General features: G+C 34.4%; 1 protein-coding gene across 2 annotated transcripts in view; it reads right to left on the bottom strand.

The window, feature by feature from the left end:
• Positions 1–13,083, bottom strand: part of LOC140139761 (uncharacterized) — a 149,825-nt gene that overhangs the window by 41,602 nt on the left and 95,140 nt on the right. Inside the window, exon 1 of one of the 2 annotated variants that reach the window (XM_072161466.1) lies at positions 7,524–7,844. The exons of the other annotated variant lie outside the window; for it this stretch is intronic. The gene's annotated coding sequence lies outside the window, so the exon portion shown is untranslated. Of the gene's footprint in view, positions 1–7,523; positions 7,845–13,083 lie in introns of those variants that run through there. 2 annotated transcript variants of the gene reach the window in all.

Raw genomic sequence — 13,083 nt, 5'->3', positions numbered from 1 at the left:
ACGAAACATTTATTATAAACCAAGTTACTATTTTTAAAAGGAGATTCTTCCGAAGTTCCAAACTTTTATCAATATGCATTTAGTAAAAAGATACTCTCATGCAGGCTCCTAATACTCATAATCTCAAATGAATGCAATATTAGGAATGAAATGTTCGAGAATGATTTGGTGTAATGCAGTCGTGCATGGTGTTGTTAAACTTTTGTAAGTGCGGCAGTTTTACCGGGCGCCGGTGAGCCCCGGACGAGACTTTTTAATAATACATACCAATAAATGATCGATTGAGATGTGAGAGATGAGGACGAGGTGGAGGAGGAGGAGGAGGAGGAGGAGGAGGAGGAGGAGGAGGGAGAAGGAGAAGGAGGAGGAAGAGGAACGAGACGAAGAAAGAAGAAGAAGATGATGATAATGAAAAAGACAAATAAACAGATGAGTAAGACATGTAAGAAGGAGGAAGAAGAAGAAGCTGGAAGTGGAGGAGACGATTAATCTCTTTCTTAAGTGCAATATTTATTTTATATTTATAATCATTAGACCTATATCTGTCTAAAAATATGCGTTTTCAATCATTTAGGGACACACCTTTAGCAAATTAAGTTGTATTGGCATAATTGCTGGCAGAGTGGCCTGAAAACAGCCTGTGAGCTAAATTCAACATGTCCGAATCAGAGAAATGAGATAATTCTTGACGCCCAAAGATACGGATCAGGAAGATACCCATAAGACAACCCAGATGAACTTATTGGCCTTTGGATGACACTTTGACCTTCTTTTAACTCGCTCCGATTTGGCCTCAGCACGCTGATGTCCAGTACAATGACAGGTTCAAAATTTGCAAACACAATTGCCACAAAATAAATCATAAATTGTAATTCTTGTCAACATTTTTACGGTGTAATTTGAAAATGCACCAAGTCGGGTGCAAACCAAGTTGGTGTTGGTTTAACAACTCTGAAGGTAGCTTTGAAACTTAGATAAATATTTAGAAACTTATTTCAGTCGGTGTGCTGGTTTTTAACATTGTTACTTATTCAAACTATTGGAGAGCCTCCGGGAGAAAGTCTCCCGACTCGGCATCTTTAGAAGACAAACAACTCCCCAGCTATTGGACCATTCCGGTTGAAATCCATACACCCCTATGGAAGCCATGAGCTTAATCTCTTACACAGGGGGTGAAGATTTTAAATGAACTCATTCATTCAGGTAACCCCATTTGAAATTCACACTCCCTGTGTGGATGATTAAGATTATGTCTTCCACAGGGGTGTATGGATTTCAACTGGAATAGCACATTTTATACATCTTTCAAAATAAGGATGCTACACGGGTCAAAAGGTGATAGGTGTATTATGAAATCGACATTGTTTGAAGTTTTGAAATATGATTGAATATGATAAATAAACTTGTTTATTATTTTGATTGAAAACCAGATGTGCATTTTATTGTCCAGAAGTTGGACATCGTGATCAATCTATTGTCGATTGTCATCTTGGTTGTATCGCCGTTTTACTTTCATTAATCATTAATTGTTCAGCATGAGAAGAAGCAACATCATGATCTTCGTAGTATATTTCAATTTGTCTTGCAATTCTTGATCAAAACGAAAGTTGTTTGCGTTTCCCCACCCAAGAAATATCATGCTCATGGGGCGGAAATGACACCCCTTATATCAAGCATTGGGATCTCCTTTATAGAACCCATACCATATCTCTTGTGTGTCTGCTTTATTTGTCTCAATATTTAAGTGCATCCCGACCCCTCTGACGCGCCTTAACTGCAACTATCGTCTCTACAACACAAATCGCTGGCCATTATTATTATTTACAATACCATTCCAATAATTAGTTTTCTAGTTTGACATTGTGGGAAGATTTAAATGTTTACTTCTTAAATTACTTCTCAAAATAGAAATAAAAGTCCTCAGACAGTAGTCAAATAAAGAATAAGGCGACCTTTTCACGACCCCTTCTTCTCGCGTTTTAGACCGATGAAATTAAATCTGGATTAGGATCAAATGCATTTATCCGATCAATTTGATTCAAAATTCAACATGTTTAACTCGCATTCGATCCACTTGAGATCAATTACGATCCGGTTAAGATTAAATTTGAGCTAGGTTCCAGATTTAAAATGATCTGGGATCAGATTAGCTCATTATTTGATCTGGATCCAGCTCAGTTTGATCCGGGTTACCTCAGAGTGATAGTATTTCATTTTTACTACGCCATTTACTATATTTTCCCATCGCGTGTAACAAGTCGTACAAATCGCTTAAATGAAATACCAAAATGATGATTTACGACAATTTTGAGTTCAAATAATGTCTAATTACAGTTGTAAGTGGATCTTCCGATATTGAGTATGGACAATCAGCTATCCGGGAGATAAGATTACTTGAAAAAATGGCCAAATGTGAACATCATAAACACCCACGTTACCAGGTAACGGTGCATCAAAAATGTGTATCGAAATTTCTGGTTACCAAGGTTACTACTCCGTAAATAATGTTAAAATTAAATGTGGAGTTAACTTTCATATAGCGAGATGAGCTTCTTTGAAAGAGCTTTTTTTCTCAGAGTGTTCCAATGTTTTTATACGCTCCAATACCGGTAAAGAACAATTCCACCGAAAAAATCATGACGTGATTTTTATCTCGGTGTAGATCTCAAATGGAGTCACCCATTCAGGTAACTCCATTTGAAATTCCCTCCCTGTGTGTGCGATTGAGATCATTTCTTCCATAGGGGTGTATGGATTTCAATTGGAATAGCCCAGTAAGCTACAAACTTCAAAGGTGCCTTGTCCTAAATCTAAGCTTGCAGAAGATCCCGATGGACGAAAAGCTTTCAGATTTTCTTAAATAACTATATAGAACTATCTCCTAAACCTACATTTTCAATTCCAACTGGGAATTTGAATTTCGGGTATATCGACAATAACATCAAAATAACGTAAATTTTTAACCCGATATTCTCATTTTCACACGACGTCTTTGATATGTTTAAAAAGATGAATCATTATCTTTAAAATAAAGTACAATTTAGCACCAAAAGTGTGCAAATACGTTTAAAGATATAAATTAAAGCTCCGCAGAGAATTTTGACCACGAATTTATCACAGTATTCCAACATAGTACATAACCTTTATCACATAAATAAATTCAACTTCTAATTGGGCCTTTTACTTGTATACCTCCCTTTCCGCTTGGAGCCGACGAGTAATAAATTAATGCTTTTAAATCACATTTTGTAACATCAATGTGTTCGTGGGAATGTAGGTCATGGTTTTGATGAAACATGAAAAATGTTTTAAAATGAGGTGGGAAATAAAGAGTTTCTGAACCCGAAACTGGTACAAAAATTTATCCAGACTTTCGATATTTCGCAGACTAAAGAGACGACGCCGATATTTAAAAAGGGTACTTAATCTTTTCTCCCCATTATTATATTCTTCATCATTCTGTAAAGGTGGGGCAGCCCCGGGGAACAGTCTTTAAACACTTTTGGTCTTATTTGGCCTCTCCTTCTTATGTCTTATGTTTTCCCCCTTCGTGGCTATACTGACTTGAAGTGAGCATGCATGGTAAAGGAGATATTAGTAAATATTAAAATAATAACTTTTTATTAATGATTAAAATAGAGTCGTACCAATGATATCAAACCAAACATTAATGTCAATTAACAAAAATGCATTTTTATACGATACGTACTAAAACTGAATCATCTCTGGGCGCCAGATGACCGATCAAAATATTTGCCCCGCAAATAATTTTATTATCAATGTAAACCTTTGCGCGTGCCAAGATTTAGGTGTTTGAATTACGTGGGAGATGTTTTTACAAAATTGCAACACAGTTTGCAAGATTCTTTTTTTTTCGTCAGAAAAAACGGCACGTTACATAGACGTAGTATTACAGACGAGTTGTGACTCGGCGAGATTGGGAAACTCCCGGTGAGTCACTTTTCTTAGGAACATACAATAAAACTATAATAGGATCCTTTGCTCACTCATCTGCCGGCCTAAGTTCTTTAACCCCAATATGTTTGTACATTGATCCAATGACCTTTGGATGGGTTGGATACAAAAAATCATACTCCACACATGAGGTCAAATTAGTGTTGAATGCGAAGTGCGCAATTTGTAAATGGGACATGTTGCAGTCATGTCTACAGTAGAATTCATTTCGACCTTTGCAGGACATTAAAAGCTATTAAACCAAGATAACACTCATTGAAGCAGCTCAACTGATTAAATCAGATCTTCTCTGGTTGTGCACAAGTGTCTGTTTTCAATGTGCGACATCACAATAAAGCTGGTATTATAGCTTCAGTTGGGTAACCGATTATAAAGGAAACGAAAGGAAACAATGGTATGTGTACTTTTGTTCACGAAATGAGACAAAGACCTGCTTTTTGTTAACCAGCATTCTTCAAAATGAGCAACATAATGATTGTTGACTTAACACGGTTTGGAAATAATTTCTTCATATTTTTGGTGTTATCTGTCGTTTACATATCCTTCCTAAAACACAAAAGTGCGACCCTCTCCAAACATCTAAATTAGCTAAAAATTAGGGACATGTTACAAAACTATATTTTCTAGAACCTATTTAGAATAGTTAAAATGTAGCTTATACCCTTTTTTATTGGCATCCTTCAGAAGTGAGCGGTCCGATACTAATATTTTCGGTCAAATCTCCATTCAATTAACACGGGGAGTTGGCTAGCTATGCCTTGCACTCACTCATATTTTACAAAAGTGCGACTATTTCTGAACATCTAACCTAGCTGTAATTTTAGGTCATGTTAGAGAAATGTATTTGCTAGAAGTTTGGAGAATAGCTAAAATATTGGCTGGTTATTTTTCACACAGTGATGTTAACTAGGCATGTGCCCATTCTTCCAACGTACATCATTTGTAGAGTTCACGCGTCAATGGTGAGAGCACTGTGTATTGTGTATAGGAAAACGGACAGTAACTGCAGTAGCCTATGATGATTTTGGAATATTATGAGATGATGATGAAATAAGAAAGATGGAAACAGCGACGATTTCATTCCAGATGTATTAACACCTTATGATATGTATGAAAATGTCATCATGAGTATTTTGTTGTGTGCATCCTCCTGCACCTCTTTTAACCAGATGGTACTACCGAGTCATTGTGCAATACCACGGACACTTCAGCAGGGCAAAAATCCTCCCCAATTATTTCAACATATGGAAATTGTGAGATTTACCTTAGTTTTATTAAATTGGTATTTTTTATATGAAGGGTGTTTGCATTGAATATAACAACCCCCTCCCTGTTTGTAGTTCCTCTATTTTTTATTTATTTCTTTATTCTGCAGCAGTGATGAAAATAACATGGAAAACTTGTCCTTTTGTCTTTTGTGAAATATATAAAAGTTCGTATCGTATTTATGAAAATAATGAAATAATTTGTATTTTGTATCATCATTTTGTGTGTGTTTTGCTAAACATAACCGGTATAAATATATCAAAACATGTTTGCAGACATGATCATTTTCCGGGATCAGCCCACCTTCCCGCAACACACCCCACCCGGAATGTTAAACACGGAAACATACAAGAGTAATATTGATAATGGTATACGTCGGCAATATAATTCATAAGCATGATAAGAACAAACAATAATTGTTCCAATGATAAAAGTATATTTTGACGTAAAGAAAGATCTTTGAATCAAAGAACATTTGACAACAATTCCCATTTTAGCCGTCTTCTATCATGACAATAACACATTGAAATTGACAACAATTTTGTTTGGTAGTTGTCGCTATTATTATAACTTCTCACATATTACAAGAGAAGGCATGCTTATACAAAAAAGACAACAAAACTGTTGAAATTGACAGTAAATTTGTTTTCCCATATTCTATCAATTTGGAGCGATATGCTTACAAAAAAGCTAACAAAACACTTCAAATTGACAACAAAGGTGTTTAAATAACAGAGCCATGATATTCTATGATTGTTAGAGAAGAGGCGTTCAAAACATTCACAATTGCAAAAAAAAGATAGGCACTTGGTAAAATAATGAGTTTGAAAACCCATCTTGAGATCGATTGGTTTAGTCAAGTTGTTGTCAATGTCATCACAGCTGTCACGCAGACAGTGAAATTGAATTATTTGACACAGGCACTGACATGCGATTCAATCACAATATTTTGATGTATAAAGGCCGAATTAGTATTTCACAATTATACAAAAACTTATATACACATTGCAAACACACGTCAGGAAGAGTCTTACTGAAATAGTGTTTATTTCATAATCTTAATTTTCATGCAAAAAACTTCTCACTGTTATTCTTTTTACATGAACTCTACATATTCGAATTGTGTAAACGTTTGTTATAATCTCTTATATTTCTTAATACCGGAAAACATATCTTCTTCCTAATAACGGCTATGTCGATACAGAGATGACAATAACTGAATTGTACCATGGAAACATTTGGGTGCTGCATTTACGCAATTATTCTAAATGCCTTTCCGTTTATTGTATTCCAAAATATATGTCATTGTGCCTTCAAACCTGTAAGACGATTTATTTCTCAATAATATTCTTAAAAACAGGAAAATCATGGTCACTATAAACATGGTAAATACAGTCACCCACGACATCGCAGCCCGGTAAATTATGTGTCTTACTTAATGTGTAAACAACAACATAGCCACATTTGAACAAATATTTAAAAAGTAATATTATATAAATTGTAATTAATATTTTGTTTCTTGTCCAGAGGATTTTCATGAATTGACGAGGAAAGGCGGATGCCCTTTTTATATATTTTTTTTTCGAATGTGAGATTCTGAGTGATAAACCCCTAGAGTACGACAAACTTCTTGGAAGTGATTGTTCTCTAATTAAGTTTTTCATATTATCATAAATTTTGAAAAATCTCAACAACAAAAATCTGACAAATCCCAGAAATTGAGGAAGAGGGGATGAGAACCAAAACATTTTTTCGGCCTAAATAATATATCCGTATCCGTTTATTTTTAAATAAACGGATACGGATATATTATTTGATTAAGTGTACCATATTAAAATATGGTACACTTAATCAAATAATTATAACTGATGAAATTTTGACAAAATGCTACATTTGTTGTTAAGAAGTGAGTTGAACGCATGATAAAGATAATCTACGGTATATCAACAGTTAACATTTCGCTGGAGAAGCTAAACAATCGTCAACAATAGGCACTATAAATGTATTTATATACAAATACTACACTGTTACTGTTAGACATTATTTTGTCAGAAACAATAAGGAATCTCTATAATTTCGTTATATGACTGGTTTAATACCCAGAGAAGATGGGCAAGATCTTTTCTGGTTGACTATAGCCGAACACACTATGCTGGCCAATTTATAAAATCCTAAGAACATAACAATTACCTGTTTTGTATATGCTTTTAGTACATGTTTTATTATATATTAAAACCCTTTATTTCAAAATCAAAATTATCTCTATTATAAAGCTCACTTACCATTTAAAGACGTTATTCCATCTCAACAAACTTTCAATATCATTATTTATTATGCCGCCAGTAAACAACCGCTAACTAGTGCACGTGTAGGCAATTAAGGCGTTCCTCCAATTTCCAACCACGAATTTATAAATATCACTTAAAAGTGCACAAGCCCCTTGAATGTTTCAGATGGAGAGAATAAATCTACGTGATCGTGAAGTAGTTCCTCGCAATGGTATAAGACCACATCTGTGCTCGACGCTTTTATACGAATGAACCAATAGAGTCGCATCCGGGGTATGGAACTCTCTACTCAGGCTAGCTGATGAAAAGTTTTAGAACTTTCGAAACACCAAACAGCACTTTCTGCCACGGTCTACCTCCAGTCTACCGAGCAAACTCTGTTACCATTTTCAAGAAAGAAATTTGTTCATGCCCAAACCTGTCTTTTGCCTGCTTCTCTCGCTGTAGAATCTCAAACATGACAATCTTTAGTGACACAGTTCCTAACTCCACTATAATTCTACACTCAAAGAATGTGGGTCATTGAGCAATGCCATTGGGGGATGCGAACATTCCGCCAGTTTTCCCATAGGGCTAAATAAAACCCGACAGAGTTTGTTGCCAACTTTTGACCTATCCTGTCAATCTGGGGGTTTGTAAAATGCTTAACTAGTTCTCTAACAATGGGTGATGAACTTGAAAATATAAAGGATAAATTAAGATGTGTGGATGATGCGGATCGATCGATCCAGAATCGATCAAATCAGATCTTCCTGTCAATCTGGGGTTTTGTAAAATGCGCAACTAATTTAGTTCTCTAACAATGGGTGATGAACTTGGAAATATAAAAGATGAATTAAGACGCGTGGATGATGTGGATCGATCTCCCAGAATCGATCAAATCAGATCATTCCTGTCAATCTAGGGGTTTGTAAAATGCTTAACTATAGTCCTATGATTGATGAACTTGAAAATATAAAAGATGAATTAAGATGCATGGATCATGCGGATCGATCTCCTGAAATTGATTATATATTTCGTTATGGGGACCTCTCAAGATTTGGTGTATTGAGTTATAATTATATGTAAACAAAATTATAGGGTTGTAAATTACAAGTCACCCAAAATTATTAAAGGTCGGCTCAACTTATTTGGCTTAGTAATTTTTAGCAATGGTCGGATGTTCTCCGAAAACTACAATGAAACTACACAGTTTACATAAACTTATTGATCAACAATGCGATATTTTATCTTCATTGAGTGTTATCTGAATGATTGTATGAGTCTGATTATCTGAGTGATTTACCGCAAATCACCGACACTTCTCCATTCACTCGTTCAATATCAATGTTTCAAAAGAGTAAGCATGGTAAGAGTTTTCTCAACTTTAGGCCTTGAATATCATATGTTAATTTTGTTAGGCCTTATCATGAAAAATGTTAATTTTAGGCCATGAAAATGATGAAACATAGGTCATGAAAAAAAGAGATGAAATCTTATTATTATTTCGACATGTTTCTAAGTAAACGTTTGACGCATGTATATTTCGTTCCTACCATATTTACAAATGATCCATGTCATGTTCTGAGATAAACTTGAGTTGACGATGCGTGTTACAACCTTGTTAAATATCAATTCATCATCGTAAACATCTATTTGCCTCAGTCAAGTTAAGTACCTTAAACCATGATGACCAAAAACCCACATCCTTAATGCCATAACTGCCGCGTAAGCATGCAACGATAAGTCAAAATCTTTTCATTCTTTAAAAACGTTCATATTAGGAACCACTGTACCGATAATAGCCATATTTGAACTCATATTTTGCATTTTCATGTAGGCATATATGTCAAATATAATAATGAAAAAGACAAATTATTAAATTTTGATAATTGTGATAAAAATGGGGCCATTTTTGTATCATACTTTGCATCCAGTTTACGAAGAGTTTTAAGATATTAATAATGAATAATCATCTCTAATTCATATAGGATTATATAGTTCCATGGTTGGTAGATATGTATACCCATTGCCAAGATTGATTTTGAGGTTTTTGGGCGTTAAGGGAGTTGTAAAATATGATTCGAAATGTAGCAAAGTGTGAAATAAGCCACCCACAAAGCTGGAATTGAAAACCGCATATTTGTGACAAACATGAGATGATTATTAAGCGTAACATGTCAGTTGAATAACCTATACAGGGTGAGTCAAAATCATCTGCGCCCAACGACTTTTTTATTTTTTATTTTAATCGTGGTCACCTTAAATAAATATGACGCTGCGTTTATGACCGTGTATATTCTGTTTATGATAGAAAGTTGTTATATCCTATCATTCACATCGAATTTAGAATTTTAGAAATTAGTTATTTTGAATCAAAATATCTGGTCATTTGTTCCATTTTCTTGTCAGAGATTTAACTTTTATCATGGTTATGTGTAATGCTTGGTGTCTAATTAGGCCAAAAGAAATTGTTGTGCCCCCCCCCCCCCAGCCTCAAATCTGGTGGGTCAGCCGGCCGGATTTTGATTTACGATTTAAAACAATAACCCTGCAGGGAGAACAATATAACTTCATTTGTATTTGTATGAATGGATACATTTCTACAAGATATTTTGATTAAAAAACACTAAAATCACTTTCACGTATCCTTTGTATGATTTTTGTTCAATTATGTAGAGGTCATAGTTAAAAGACAGTGTGGTTGTATTTAACATCCGTGCCGCAACTTAGTTTTCAGGGTGTCTTTTTTCAAATGCTCTTGTTGTACATTCATTATAAGGCAGCATATCAGCCTAAGTTTATCCAGCGATATTTAAATATTGCTTTATGATTTAGGTATCATTTTGACTAACCTGTATCCGCGTATTGGGCAATCTCATATGGAAGAATATACCTTAATCTCCCATAAAGGGGGTCAATACATTCAAATGGAGTCACCCATTCAGGTAACCACATTTGAAATTCACTTAGGTCATGTCTTAGGGGATGTATGGATCTCAACTGGAATAGCCTATTCGTTGTTCAAATTCAAAAGGACTATTATATGCAACCATGGCTATTATGTAATGATGAAATGCACAAGAACGGACTTTTTTAGTTCACCATAAAGCATTTTGACTTCAACTATCTACACCAGTAAGTGTGATGAAATTCATTTTCCTTCCCACGGATATCAATACTATAGTTAACGGAACGAATTAATAACCCCACCAAACCATTTAGTTTCCGCTAATGAAAAACTGTTCTTTCTCTTTGTTTGAAAAAAGAAAGAAATACCTTCATATTATTTTGTTCATGACATTCACTCATTTTTATATCGGGTGTCATCTGGGCGAAATTATTAAAGTATTGCATTATTTCTTTTATCAGTCGAGTACTGAAATTGAAATACCGATGTTTATAATAATAAAAAAATTGAATGATAAAAAATTAAAAATTTCTTTGTTTGATGTTATTTTTGTTTGTCAAAAATGTATTGTGTATTATTCCAATTACAAATAAACGTGATTTAATCAATGTTTTCGATAACAGAAATATGTAAATAATCCCTTTGTGCCATGTCATAATTTGTCTTCTTATACTTTATACTCGTACTCAAGAATATAATGTTTTATTTTTTAAATTATATTTTAAGCATACAATACGTGACTATCACTATTAAAACCTCTTTTTATCTCTTTGTCTCTTCACGCTCTGTGTCAGTTATGAAATTACTATTTTATGCTTTTTAATAAAAAAAAAATATGCACAGGTAACAAACACACATGTTTAAATGTGTAAATAATATTTGATGTATTTTACAATACGTGACTAAACGCGTAACTTGCCATTTTGGCCTGTTTCAGTCCACTTTGTTCACTTATGTGTTTCTGCAATTTCATGTTTTTAACATGCTAACGAATGCATGGTACATGGTAAACAAGACAAAAGTAAAAATTACGTTAAAAGAGTTTTTGGTGAACTTTTGATTCGAGTCCAAATTAATTGTTATTGTTTTCGCCAGCTAAGAGCTGGCTATTTAATTCGGAGATCGTCTTTGTTTGCTAACGAGATTACAGGGTAGGGGTCCTACTAGCATTGGTTTGAATTACTTTGCGGACCTTTTTATGGTGAAAATATAATGTAAGACCTCTTATTTGATTTGTAAGAAAAAGAAAGTATGGTTTGCCGTTTCAACGAATGAAAACGAGTGAGAATTTCAAAAGTTATGGTTTGAAGGAAATATTACATTAAAAGTTATATGCCAGGCCTATAATAGTTACCACAGCATATCAACGAAAGAAAATTATAGTATCCTTGTTAACAGGCGTTCTTAGATTTACATTTGCAGACCTCCTGGAGACCAACACAGCATGATATGCGAGTGTATTGATAACAGAATTAAAACCTTGATGGATGTAAAAGTCAAAGTAAAAAAAAATCCTATATCCTGTATCATTTTATGGATAAAATGACTCAAAATGTCATGAATGAAATAATTGATATCTTAAACATCAGTTTTGTCTTTTCAATGGGAAAAATGCGATGCTGTTTCAGGGCCTATCTATGATATGGGCATAATTTTGAACAATATACCCCATTTGACATGTATTATAAATAGGTAGGTAAACAAATGAATTAGGCCTATTGTATTATTTTATCAATAAATAAAATGACACATAACTAAAGTGAATCCAACTTTTTTTTTATTTTATCATGTTGATTATTAAATAATTATTATGGTATTCAACAAAATGATTGAAGAGAAAACACACAATGTAGACTATAGAATGGATGGAGTAGGTAAGATGCCATTTTCATAGCTTCGCCGGAGTATCGGACTAACAATCAACACATTTAAAAAGTTAAAAAGATAAGATTGGAGTGAGTAATTAGTCTTTATACATTTTATAATGTGCTATAGTAAACTATACATTGCGAATTAATGTAAAATTAACCAAAAAACTATATTCAGTAGATGTGAAGAACAGGTTTGACGAGTTACTGAAAGTTAATGAAGAGGAGCAGACCCCAAATGAATTGTGGGAAGACATGAAAGAAGCAGTCCAGAGCACAGCAAAGAAGTACATCCCTAGAAAGATGAAACGGAAACAGCCGTGGATCTCTCAGCAGACCTTAAACCTAGCTGATGACAGGAAGAGAGCAAAGGCAGATGGAGGAAAGGAAGAATGGGCACGCTTAAACAAAGAGGTCTCCAAAAGTGTTAAGGAGGACAAAAGAAACTACATCGAAAGGAAATGTGTGGAAATGGAAAGATGTAAGGGTGACTCAAAAATAGCTTTTGGTATTGCCAAAGAACTTACCAAGAAGTGGACCCCCAGGATGGATGTTATAAATGATGAGAAAGGTAACTCTTACCGAAAGTGTAGACATCAAAAGGCGATGGGTTCAGTATAGTTCCCAGCTGTTTGAGGCACAAGATGACAAGGTGTATGTACAGTGTGAAACGAGTGAGGAAGAACCTCCACCATTGAGATCTGAAGTTGAGCTTGCCATGGAACAAATGAAAAATGCTAAGTCACCTGGCATTGATAATGTAGCTTCTGAGTTGTGGAAGGCAACTGGGAAAGAG

This window comes from Amphiura filiformis, chromosome 18 (genome assembly GCF_039555335.1).
Source record: "Amphiura filiformis chromosome 18, Afil_fr2py, whole genome shotgun sequence".
Lineage (NCBI taxonomy): Eukaryota > Metazoa > Echinodermata > Ophiuroidea > Amphilepidida > Amphiuridae > Amphiura > Amphiura filiformis.
Note: the sequence above shows the minus strand (reverse complement) of the source record. Positions and strands in the feature narration are given on the sequence as shown.